This window comes from Pocillopora verrucosa, chromosome 5 (assembly GCF_036669915.1).
Source record: "Pocillopora verrucosa isolate sample1 chromosome 5, ASM3666991v2, whole genome shotgun sequence".
Taxonomy (NCBI): domain Eukaryota; kingdom Metazoa; phylum Cnidaria; class Anthozoa; order Scleractinia; family Pocilloporidae; genus Pocillopora; species Pocillopora verrucosa.
In genome coordinates this window covers 27963962-27975772 of record NC_089316.1, presented here as the reverse complement: position 1 = coordinate 27975772, position 11811 = coordinate 27963962, and positions in this window count along the sequence as shown.

Genomic DNA, 11811 nt, shown 5'->3' with positions numbered 1-11811 from the left:
ATAAAGTTGGTCGCTCTTGTGTAATTAATGTTGTACCTTAACGTATTTCCATCATTCCTAAAACTACCCGGCTTATGCTTTATCCCTGATGTCATGCTGCCCTTAATCCAACATACCTAAAATGATTATTATTCCTTAGCTCTTATAGCTCTAACAGGTCCTTAACGTTATATTCCTTGTACAACGTTACCGATATTAACTGTCCAGTTTATGTCGGTAATGGGATCCACCTAAATTGTATCAGCTAAAATTGTAGTGTGTAACTGCCCAGCTAAACGAAAAGCAAATCAGCAAATGATCTTTTGAAACTGAACTAGGCGGTTAAACTCATAAGCAAAGCGATTTTATAAAGACTTCTTTTTGCAGTGCGAGGTCAGCCGTTGTTTGTTTGTTTTTTCATTATTGTTATTTGACCTAGAATAGGGCGTCTTTTTGGGGGTTTGGGCCTTAACAACGGTATCAATTTTTTTTATCCTTAAATAGGGAACTCCGCGGCACCCACCTATCGGAAATACAGTACTAATCCGCTTATAAGAACCTAGAATTCGCGAACCTGTTAGCCTAAAAATATCAATTTAGACCCCCTTTACATAAGAATCTATTTAGCCTAAATTTGAAACAGGTTCCTGTTTTAGAAAATAAACCTTAAAGATCATCAGGCAAAGATAAAAGACATGACTCTCAAAAGTAGTGAACTTAAACATGTATGAACTATAAAAATCTCTAAATTTGGTATAAATAATTTATGAAAAACGGTAGTATGTACATGTTGGTTTTGAATTAGAATTCACATGAGTACACCCTACGAGTACATTTAGAACTGAGAACTCAGATTCTTATAAGCGGGTAAGTAGTGTAGTTGACTTACTAAAACGAAATCAAGTCTGCAATGAATATCTGGTTGTCTTTGCCTCCAGATAAACCTCTTGCCATTTGGATTAAAAATTCTCCAAACATCGCATAGCTTCAAATTTTCCATCGCATTTTGCACTATCTTTAAAGCGTTCTGATGTGTTCTAGCGATGCCATTTTTTCAGAGAAAATTGAGAGAGTAAAAAACATCCTGAGCAGCCGGTCTGCTAGGAGACTTACTCTTCTAGGTAAAATCACGATAATAAAAGCTTTGGCAGTATCCCAAATTGTACATGTTTTAACCTCTCTTCCAACGCATCAGGGTGCACTTAAGGAAATCGATACCCTGCTATGTGACTTTCTCTGGGAAAGCAAAGGGGACAAACTTAAAAGGACACAAATGATCAATGATTACGATAAAGGAGGCCTCAAGATGATAGATATTCAAAGCTTTAATAAATTGCTAAACAAAAATTGGGTAAATGGAAACTTCTCGTAGACTTCCACCTCCAGAAGTGTAGGGGGAAAGTAATGTTTTTAAAGTGCTACTACGATCAAACTATCCATATCCATTTTTATAATTTCGTGTAAAATATGACTGTCTAAAATACCTTGCTAAATATCAATCCATTACGACCATCAGAAATCTTTTTTTATTTGTATTTTTATTTCCGAGAAGTTGCAGTCGCCATTTCTTTATCTCGTTCCAATTATAGCCTGGTTGAGAATTAGGGAAAATGACGTCAAATGCTCAAAATACCTCGCGTAAATTAACTCGAGTGTGCTAGACTATTGCAATGTTTGAATTTATTACAGGTACAGTAAAAAACCCTTTTTTAAGAACCTAGATTTTACGAAAAAAATAGATTAACTGAAAATGTTAGACAAAAATTGTACATTAAAACTCCTTTTACACGAGAATCTGTTTTAGCCTACAACTTTGAAACAGGTTCTTTTTTTTGAGAAATTCCGTCAAAGCAACAACACAGTTCCATGTATTAATGTTACGTTTTGTTCTGTTTATCTTGGATAGCTTTGTAAACTTGGTAAATATATGCTTGGATTTTTAACATATTATGCATACAATACCAAAAATAGGCCACGCCCTCCAATGACAAACAACTCATTTATTTTTAAAACTAGACTGCGAGCAGAGGGCGCGATCGACGAGCGGTGAGCGGCCAAGCTGCGATCTCTTTTCGCTGTGACTGGCGCCCCTGCTGCTCGCAGATCACGGCCTCGCCCCTCATCGCTCGTCGATCACGTCCGCTTTTTCCCCGTTCGTTCCAGTGGGATTTCACAGCAAAAGAGACTGCTCGCAGTCTATTTGAAAACAAGAACCTGTTAAAGAACCTGAGTAGCCAAATTTTCCAGTTAAGCACCATCTTTTATAATAACCTTCTTAGCCTTACTTGGAAAAAACTAGGTTCCTATTAGCGGGTTTTTACCGTATATGCTTCTGAGTCTAAAATTGAAAAAAATACCAAATTGCACCAATGTTGCACTAAGGTCACAGGAACTGTCCCGTTTCGGGGGAGGGGGGTACTCCCGTAAATTTTGAATAAGTGTATGCCTCGAAGAGTCTTGAACCCTGTCCCACTTTAAGGATGAAACAAACAAGAATTGTCCAAACACGAAATATGACACCCCATTCAAGGAAAAACAATAACCAAACAACGGCTAACCACGCGCGGCAAAACACAAATCTCGATAAAATCGCTTTGTTGACAATTTTAGCGGAATTTTCTTTTTGTTTAGCTGGCCATTTACACACTGCAATTTTAGCCGATACAATTTACATATCCTATCTAAAGATCATAACGGAAACACAATGCTAACAGAGGCAAAACGATAACCGCCAAAACCATACCCTATCCCGCGGCACAAACATGTATATGGAAGTACCCCCACCTCTGGGTATTTAAAGTGGATATTGTTCTGCAATGTCCTCCATCAGGTGAAGCTCACCATGCCATCTTCTCCACATGAATTCCTTAAGGTATTCTTGTAGGAAGTTAGGATTTGTGTGATGAAATACAATGTATACGAGGCATCGAGGTGAATCTCTTTATGGGCACATTTCTTGATGACACATTAATTGTTAACATTTTCAAGGTAAAATGCGCACAGTTTTTGGCATTTTGGCTCTAATCTGGCTACAGGTTTTGCCGAAGATTTTGGGAATAATTCGGATGGTGCTATTTTTCTGTTGAAGTCACTACGGTGAGATCGACTTGCTGGGATGGAAGAGAAGAGAATAAAACGTGCTATAGCCATTCGCGAGAAGAAGATAAGGTGCAAATAAGCTTACATTCGTTCAATTGATCTTCAAAGGATAGTGACTAAAACACCACACGAGCACTACGAGTAACATACAAGTACATACGAGTAATTACGAGTCATACGGGCGCACACAGATACATATGAGTAACATAAAAGTAACATACGAATACATGGAGTAACACACAGATAACATACGGTCAAATGTGGGTAATACGCATGAAATCTGCAAAGTAAAATACAAGAAATTGGACCTTTAACGGAAATCGTCGATTTGTTTTTCACTGCTCGGTATGGAGAGAAATTAGTATTTGAGGGTGTGTGTGTCTGCGTGTGTGATGGGGGTGGGGGGCTGGGAAGAGACCTTCCTTAATGCTTCCTGTGAGCCTATTACTGCATAAAATAGCAATAACAAAACTAATAATAAATTCAAATACTATTCAATCCTGTAGGCTGAACAACAACGCTGATTTCCTACGGTTACCACCCTCCCGAGGTAATATCCGGGAGAAGATCGGCCCTTGTGACCCTAGGGTGGAAAATGTTTGAAGTTTTCAGTTTTTCCCGTGGGTAGGGGGTTGGGCGACTTCAAATAACTACCCACACAAAGACTCCTGGGGCGAAACGAGATATGTATTATTTTATTATTTTTTTATAATTATTTCATTATTTCTCATTTCTTTTATTTTCATTGTATTTCTTATTATTAATTTATGTTATTTCCATTTTATGCAGCAATAGGCTCACACGAAGCACACGCAAACACACCCTCAAATGCTAATTTCTCCCCACACTACCCCGTTTTGTACATATGATATCATTTGCACATTTATCGCGATTGACTACCTAATTTACCCCGACCTGCTCTCGTGCTGGTCTCGTAGCTCAGTCGGTAGATCTAATTCGGAGGTCGTGGCTTCAATCCCCACTTGGTCAAATTTTCTTTGCCCCGTAAGGACTCCCAAATTTCCCTTAAAAGGGTAGTAACCCAGGGGGATTTATTGTATCGGCAGTATTGCCTTCTTCCAGCACCCAAATATTTATTTTAAAAAAATTATAATTTATATTACGGGTGCTTCGCGGTTCACATTCTATATCTTTATCATTTGAACCAATGAATACACCGAGCAGTAAAAAAAAATCGAAGGTTTCCGAGAAAGGTCCAATTTCTCGCATTTTATTTTGTTTTTACAAATCAAAGGAAAGAAAGTCAATTAAGCTTTCGCTAAAATGCATGCGATCAAAAACCATTTCCCATTTGAGTTTTGGAATGTAATTTTTTTTTTGGATGACAAACTGTAGTTACCAGTATACATCTTGTATTACGGAGGACAGTAAGGAAATTAACCAATGTTTTTTAAAACACTTACACACAGCCATTGTTTTGCTTCATTTTGTCGGACAAATATCTCGAAACAGTTGTATCCTATAAAGTGGATTTACAAAGCTACGGAACCTAATACGATCTACATTTTCAACCGTCACCACCATTTAGTACACCAGCGTTGAAGACTACATCATCGGAAAATGAAATTTCCTTACTCGCGGTCCAATGGGAACAAACAGTGTTAGAATCGTTTTGACGTTTACTAAAAACACGCGCTTGATATAGAATGAAATAGAAATCAAAACTTTATGAGTGCGGCTGGAAGTATTGCGAGTTCACTCTACCGACGTCCCGTTTGCCGTCATGTCTCAAACTGGAGGTTTTTAACCCTTTAAATAGTCGAATTGTGTGCTCTTTATCGACAGACGGTGACACTTTTTTTTTAAAGAATAATGACAGCGGCGGCGGAAAAAAAGTTAAAATGCCATTCATTGTCCAATGAAATAAGCTTCCAAAGCACAGATAATAAAACCAAATATAACCTAACCTTTGAAAAGGGTGTAGTAAGTCTCCAACGCAATAAACATCGTGCGTTGTATATCTCATAATTTTGATGTACTGTAAGTGAACACAGATCCTTAATTCTCACACCACATCTATCTCCGGAAAAGTAACAGGCAAAGTCAATAGGTTGAATATACTTGAAAAACTAGAGAGGGTAAAGGACCGTGCACTTAGGTATGACATGTATTTATAGCAAAGACCCTTCATTAAGAAAGAATGCTCAATTTGATTGGTTTACAAAACACATTAAAGGGTCGTCTCACCCAAGATATGTTAATTACGATAGACAGATGTTTTCAAAAGAAGACACCCACCACTACAGATAATTCATTTCAAGTAAAGAACACGCATCGTAATTAAAGGGGCACAAATATGCTTTGATACCTAAAGTAAGATGTACAAAACATGGTCTAAGGTCTCTTCGTTACTTCGCCGCTGTAAGGACTTGGAATTCGCTGCCGGAGACGATACGCGCTATGGCCGGCACAAGAGAAATTTAAAACTGGATTCCAGACACGCAATTTACATGTAAATTATGAGGTAATCATATTACTTATTAGAGTTTTATATCTTTTATCGTGGAATAAACCCTTCCCACCGGGGGGGCAATGAATTATCGGCCAAGTATCAGTGAAGTATCGGTGAAGTGTCGGTCAAGTATCGGTGAAGTGTCGGTCAAGTATCGGTGAAGTACCGGTGAAGTATCGGTCATGTATCGGTCAAGTATCGGTCATGTACCGGTCAAGTATCGGTGAAGTATCGGTCATGTATCGGTGAAGTATCGGTCATGTATCGGTCAAGTATCGGTCATGTATCGGTCAAGTATCGGTCATGTATCGGTCAAGTATCGGTCATGTATCGGTCGAGTATCGATGGTTTAAGACTATATCGGTCGACACATTTATCGGTCGATAGTCGGTCGATTGTCGACCGATAGTCGACCGATAGTCGACCGATAGTCGACCGATATATTGGTCGACTGTCGCCCGATATGTCGACCGAGTCCACCTATAGTACACATGATCCGTCTTTTCTAGTTCCACAACAACCTTCACATGGGGGTTTGCATATTTGTTCTATTCGTTCTGAATCGTTTGCCTACACGATAGTGTTAATCGAACGAAAAATTAAAAATCTACAACCCACGACTGATTTTAAACGAATTAATGGTAACACGATGAAGACTAGATCGTCTACTTACATATCAAGAGTCCAAGACTACATTAGACTACTTCATTCGTATCGCAATCACTTGATAGAAGCTTAACTTCAGTCTTATATTTTTATTTTAAGCAGGGACTATCATTTAAATTTCTCGTGTAAGGGAAAATCACCCCAGGTTTCTGGTAAAAATTACATTAAAGCCTTGAAATAAAATTCCAACACTTACCGGGGCGCGGAAAAGGAGACCTTTCAGAAGGATTTTTGAACTTGCTTGACCTTGTTGACATATGACTTACAGTACTCAGTAAAGATGACGTCTAACGATTTCCCAGGATCCTCCATGATCGTTGTCACGTTACTCAGTTAATGTAGACACTACACATTTATTACGCTTACTTCCCATTGTAGACGGTATACAATCTTTAGCGGGAGATTGGTTGTTCAACTATGGGTATTTTTACGCCTTCAGCAGGTTCTATGTCTGTCATCGACATTGATGAAGCTTCTGTTACGCCCACTCTTCCTTCAGCGGATGATGAAACAGTGCCGTTAGACCTCACTTCTTCCACTCTTGACGGACCCCAATTAACCCAGCTAACGGCCTTAATCGCAGAATACCGCGATATTTTTGCCTTAAAACCGGAGGAGCTCGGCCGCACTGGTTTAGTCCAACATCGCATTGATACAGACGATATTCCTCCAGTACGTCACCGCCCTTATCGCGTCTCTGACACCCAACGCGGCATTATTCAAGAACATGTGGATGACATGTTGAATAGGGGCATAATCCAACCCAGTACCAGCCCCTGGGCTTCTCCCATTATTCTGGTGAAAAAGAAAGATGGCACGGACAGTTTCGTTGTAGACTTTCGGCGTTTGAATGCTGTTACCAGAAAGGACTCCTTTCCATTGCCGCGCATCGATGATGCGCTTGATGCTCTTAATGGAACAAAATATTTTAGCTCTATGGATCTTATGAGTGGTTATTGGCAGGTCGAGATGGAGCCTGAATCTCGTGAACGCACCGAGTTCATAACTTACGGTGGTCTTTGTGAGTTCTTGGTACTCCCGTTTGGTCTCACAGGGGCGCCGGGAACCTTTGCTAGACTCATGGAAAGCGTGCTGCGCAATCTTACTTATAGGATTTGCCTGATCTACTTGGATGACATTCTAGTATATTCAAAAACATTCGAAGATCATTTATTTCACCTCCGTCAAGTCTTTGAACGCCTCCGCCTTGCCAACCTAAAACTCAAACCATCCAAATGTAAATTTGCCTGCCCTCAAGTCACGTACTTGGGACACGTAGTTTCTCCTGAGGGTATCGCGCCGGACGCAGATAAAATCTCTACTGTGAAAGAGTTTCCACGCCCGCACAATATCAAAACAGTCAGGTCTTTTCTTGGTTTGGCTAACTATTATCGTCGTTTCATTAAGGATTTCTCCAAAACTGCAGCTCCTTTGAATAAGTTATTACGCAAAGATCAAAAGTTCGTTTGGACGGACACTTGCGAACAGGCTTTCGAGACTCTAAAGGCTGCCCTTGTGTGTGCCCCTATACTAGCCTTACCGGATTTCAAAGAGACCTTTCAGCTCTTTACTGATGCTTCTAACGAAGGTATAGGCGCTACATTAGGTAAAATTCAGGATGGCAAGGAAGTCGCAATAGCATACGCGGGTAGAGATTTTAATGCTGCTGAACGAAATTATAGTACGACGAAGAGAAGCATTAGCTGTGGTCTTTGGCATAAAGAAGTTTGAGCCATACCTGTATGGCCGCAAATTCATTTTGCACACCGATCACCATTCCTTAAAATGGTTAATGTCCATATCTGACCCAACAGGCAGGTTAACACGATGGTCTCTTCTCCTTCAGCAGTATGATTTCGAAATCAAACACCGTCCAGGCACAGCCAATGCGAATGCGGACGCACTCTCTCGCCGACCATATACCATTTCTTCGCCATCCATTTCAGCCCTTGACACCCCAGGGGTTCAAGTCTCTCGAGTGCGCGAACTACAGCGGAATGATCCCGATCTGTCAGACCTGATTGTCTACCTGGAAACTTCCAAACTGCCTGATCACAATGGTCCAGCTAGATCTCTTTTACTGACTATAGACGATTATTTCCTGAGTGATGAAGGCTTGTTGTTTCATTTGTGGACCCCACAAGGACGCCGTCGAGCAACCACCTATCAACAATTGGTCGTACCTCCGGCCTTACGCTATGAACTTCTCGTGTGGGCTCATGATGACCCTACAGGTGGACATTTTGGCGAAAAATGTTTTCGGATGTCAACCACTGGTGTCGCAGTTGTTGCGATTGTGCAATGAGGAAAAGCCCCAGGAACAGGCATAAAGCTCCCCAGTTACCCATACCGGTTCAGGATGCCTTTGATCGTCTAGCTTGTGACATCATTGGACCGTTCCCACCTTCCAAATTAGGAAACAGGTATGTTGTGGTTTTTTCTGAGTACTTAACCAAATGGGTGGAAGCGTTCCCTGTTCCTTCTATTGAGGCTCCTGTTATAGCCCGTTTGCTAGTAGATGAAATTTTCACTCGCCATGGCGCTCCACGAACTCTTTTGTCCGATCGTGGAAGCAATTTCCTCCCCTCCCTCGTAACAGAAGTGTGTCGTCTGCTTAACACCAAAAAGGTAAACACTACGGCTTATCATCCTCAGACGGATGGACTTGTAGAACGTGAAGCTATTTCCTCATATGTCAGTTCAAACCAACTGGACTGGGATGTCTATATCCCTGCCATTTTATTCGCCTATCGCACCTCCCCATGCGTATCCACAGGCGATACCCCTTTCTATCTATTGTATGGACGCGAACCTCGACTGGCACCTGATGTGAGTTTATTGCCACCTTCCCAGCTCTCTTCATCAGTTGAAGAACATCGTGCACGCATCGCACGGCGGATAGAGGCAGCTCAGTCAATAGTACGAGCAAACATCGCTAGAACCCAACAATTGATGAAACTTCAGTACGACAAAACCTCCGATGACGCTCCATTTGAAATAGGACAAAGAGTTTGGATCTTCTATTTAATTGTTCACGCTGATGTGTATATTTCAAGGGCTGCTATCGCTTATGTATGCTCGTTGTTCAAACAGTTCTCACTTCGCCGTGATTCGGCTTCTATTCGCCAAATGAATCAACCAATGTTGTTCTTTCGCTTGTGTTTATTTTTCGCGCAAATCAAATTTTAATCTAACTTCTTCTCTTTCACTGACCTTCAGACCAGCGTATTACGTCGTTTTTCCAACGAATTCTTTTCAACTGTGTGCTATTCCTTAGTTTATATCCGTCCACATATTTCATTTGCAATTATACCACCAACTACATCAATTTTCGCTTCGCTTTTCTCTTGTCTGCTCCAGATTTTCATGCCATGGATTTCGACCTCTCCCGTCCCATCTCTCAATTGGCGGAGTCGTCAGAGAGAACTCATTTCGTTTTTATCCCTTCATATGGTTTTTCTCGCCCAGTTTCACCCTTTTTACTTTCAATTTCTAGTGATTTTTATAAGGCATATTTGGCACGCCATGATAACAAGTATACTGTTTCCCTATGTCAACATTGCCAAACTGAACATACTTCACAACAATTTTGTCTCCCCGCAACTTTTACTTCTTTAGAAGTCGATTTCATTTTAGTTTTTCTGGAACAAACTCCTCAGACTGTTTTTGCCCCTCGTTTATTTTTTTCCGTTATTCGCCTCTGCGATTATCTCCTTTTTCCGACACATGTCATTTTTGATTTGATGCAAATTTATATCCCTCGCCATATGCGCATTCGATCCCCCTTCACAGAGGATTTACTCGAGCTTTTACGCAACAACAGTTACGCCGTTTTGGCTCAATCTTTTACCGCTACCTATTTTTCTTAATCACGTATCTTTTTTTTTGTTCCTGGTCATGTACAGTTACCCTCATGCACCGGTTTAAATCTACTTAACTAATTAGTACTTATTTCTTTCTTAGTTCGTTGAGCACCACTTGAGCGGTGAAGTTTACTGCTCGTGGCTATATTGGTTTGGCCTATTCACTTGAGCGGTGAAGTTTACTGCTCGTAAACAACTGGGTCCAACTAATGGCTCAACGACCGCATAATTTTTTATTTTTATTTACCCCCTTCAGCAAACCACACCAGTTTTTACAAAAAAAAAAAAAAGAGGGGGCATCGAACCCACATCAATGCCTTGTTGCCTTTCTTTTTTTTTCAGTATCGCCACCATGCCGCGCACACGTCGCCGATTTCGTCCTGCACGTGCTCGTCTGCGACTACACACTTTTATCCAAACTAAGTGTTTTATTTGCTTGGACAGTCCAGGGGAATATCCTTCTTGGAAACTCCCCTGCTGTCGCCGTTTTATTCATGAAGCATGTTTGCTTTAATGTTTTCGGTTTGCGGAGGGAGTGGCTCGCGATAAGTGTCCTCACTGTCGCCAACGGCTTTCTCCCTACCATCACACGGCTGCCGTTATTCCTTTAGGCCCGTATCCATTTTGTTTTTACCGTGTCTCCTTTCCACCCCCGCCTCCTCCACCGCCAGATCCGTTTTGGTGGTTGGAATTGCAAGGTCTTCCCCTAGACGGGTATGGGCCAGATGAGGATGATCTCTTTCCAGATTATGTTCTACCTCCCCTGCCTGCTGGGTGGCAAGATTTTCGCCTTGGCCATCGTTAGCCTTATTTATCTCGGCCATATTTACAAAAAAAAAAAAACCCAAGAAAAAAAAAACAAAGAAAAAGGGCTTATTTACTCCCCCTATTTAGTCACCACGACCTTGTTAGTGTTTTATGTTAGCAACTTTAACCATATATCCGCTTAAGAATGTATCCACTTATCTAACCGCATATTCATAACTCTTTTGGGAGCTGGGGACAGCTCCGTCTAAGTAGGGAGAATTTGTTAAATGATAAAATTACAATTATAGTTAATCTACAATATCGTAAGGGTTTTCTGTATTGGTGTTAGAAAGAAAAGGAATGGAAATATTATACTATTCTAAGTCACTTAATGTAAATTATAAAAAGGGCAGGTTGATTACTTCGTACGCCTTCTTGGTGGTCTTATCTTAAAGGTTGAGTTCAATCACGTTCTTCTGTGAGTTTGGCCACGTTCACCTAGTGAGTTTAATCACGTTTTCTTCGTTGTGATCGTGAAGTTGACATGGAACTCGTGATAGGCCGTGTTCTTAAATAAGTTAATTTTTTAGTCCAGGAAGAGTAAATCTCCCTGGTAATAGGTCGCGTTCGACACCTTCGTGTTCCCAGAGGTAATTGAATGTTTTCGCAACAAGAAGCAATTTGGGGGCGGTACTTGTGAGCGCCTTTCTTCTTTAACTCTTGTGACCAAGATGTTGTTATGTAACAATCTTTTAAGGTGATTTTCTCTTAAGATACACTTTTAGGTATAAATAACACTCTACACCAAGGTTATTTGTAATTTTTATATTGTCGATCTCGTCTCTGTTCTGGCCGATCTCAACCGTAAAGATATGAAAATTAGGGAAGAAATTGATTTTGTAACTGCGTAGACAACCCTAAGGTGCTTACTCAGTATATGGGAACTATAATACGTAGTCAAGCGTGATTCGCTAGTTGAGATGG